At 35.2% G+C, this 1,945-nt stretch overlaps 1 non-coding gene across 1 annotated transcript; it reads left to right on the top strand.

The window, feature by feature from the left end:
* Positions 1 to 229: 229 nt before the first annotated feature.
* Positions 230 to 300, top strand: Trnae-cuc (transfer RNA glutamic acid (anticodon CUC)). The gene has a single exon. It is a non-coding gene; the product is annotated as a tRNA-Glu (tRNA).
* The last annotated feature ends 1,645 nt before the right edge of the window (positions 301 to 1,945 follow it).

Below are 1,945 nucleotides of genomic sequence, written 5' to 3'. Positions count from 1 at the left end.
GGATGTACATGAACTCAAAAAACTTAACACCAAAAACAGACAAACAAATAATTCAATCAATAAATGGGCAAAGGAACTAAACAGAAGAAAAAATACGAATGGTCAACAAGTATATGAAAAAAAATATTAAACATCTCTAGCAATTAGAGAAATGCAAATTAAAATTACACTAAGATTCCATCTCCAGTCAGAATGGCAATTATCAAGAATACCAATAATGAGGGGCTGCAGATGTAGCTCAGTTGGTAGAGCGCTTGCCTCTCATGCACAAGGCCCTGGGTTCAATCCCCAGCACCACTAAATAAATAAATAAATAAATACCAATAATGATAAGCATTGGTGAGGATGTGGGAAAAAAAGGTTCACTCATACATTGCTGGTGGGCTGCAAATTGATGCAACCACTCTGCAAAGCAGTATGGAGATTCTTCAGAAAACTTGAAATGGAATCACCAGTTAACCCACTTATCCCACTGATTGATTTATACCCAAAGGACTTAAAATCAGCACACTACAGCAATGTAATCAAGTCAATGTTTATAGCAGCTCGATTCACAATAGCTAAGCTATGGAACCAAACTAGGTGCCCTTCAACAAATGAATGGATTTAAAAATGTGGTGTAGTATTCTGCTATAACCGATGTGATTCTGCAATCTGCATTTGGGGTAAAATTGGGAGTTCATAACCCACTTCAATCTAATGTATGAAATATGATATGTCAAGAGCTTTGTAATGTTGTGAACAACCAATAAAAAAAAAAAAGAAAAAAAAATGTGGTGTATATACACAGTGGACTATTACTCAGCCATAAAGAAGAATGAAATTATGGCATTTGCCAGTAAATGGATGGAACTAGAGACTATCATGCTAAGTGACATAAGCCAGTCCCGTATAATCAAAGGCCAAATATTCTTTCTGATATGTGGATGCTATCCCACAAAAAGGGGAGGGGAGAATAAATTCATTGGATTAGACAAAGAGGAATGACGAGAAGGGAGGGCATATGAGAATAAGAAAGATAGCAGAATGAATCGGACCTAACTCTCTTATGTAATTATGTACACAACCAATGTAACTCCACACCAAATACAACTAGAATTATGGGATCCTAATTATAATAAGTTATACTCCATGTGAATACAATACATCAAAATACATTCTACTTCCACGTATGTCTAAAAATAAAAATAAATTAAAAACAAAGAAATCCCTGTAACATTTCTTGCAAGACAGGAATAGAGGTGACAAACTCCCTCAACATTTGTCTGAGAAAGTGTCTTTATCTCTTTTTCATTTTTGAAGGACATACTTGACTATTTTAGTATCCTTGGTTTGCAGTTTTTTCCATTCAGCCCTTTGAGTATATCATACCCTCTCCTGCTTGACTGTAAGATTTCTACTGAAAAGGCCACTAATAGTCTTGTAGACGTTCCCTTGTCCGTGATTCTTCTCATTTCTTTCAAAATTTCTTTTTTTAAAATTTGATACTTTGATTAAAATTCATCTTGATATGGATGAATTGGTACATCTTATTTAGTGACTTGGGGCTTTTAAAATCTGGGTATCTGATGCCTTCTTCCGATTTGAAGAGTTTGGGGCCATTATTTCTTTGAATAAACTTTCTGATCCTTTCTTTGTTTTCCTTGGGAAACACCCTCATTTGTATACTAATCACTTGGTGCTATCTCACAAGTCCTTTAAGATCTCTTTATGTTTTTTTCCACTCTATTTTTCTTTTTGTTTCTCTGACTGAATCATTCTTTTGCTAAATTGCTGAAACTGATTTTTTTTTTTTTTTTTTTTTTGGAACTGGGGATTGAACTCAGAGGCACTTGACCACGGAGCCACATCTCCAGCCCTATTTTGCATTTTGATTTAGAGGCAGGATCTCACTGAATTGCTTAGTGTCTCCATAATTGGCTGAGAGTGGCTTTGAACTTGCATT

Source organism: Ictidomys tridecemlineatus, chromosome 7 (genome assembly GCF_052094955.1).
Source record: "Ictidomys tridecemlineatus isolate mIctTri1 chromosome 7, mIctTri1.hap1, whole genome shotgun sequence".
NCBI classification, from domain to species: Eukaryota; Metazoa; Chordata; class Mammalia; order Rodentia; family Sciuridae; genus Ictidomys; species Ictidomys tridecemlineatus.
This window is presented reverse-complemented; position numbering and strand designations above follow the sequence as displayed.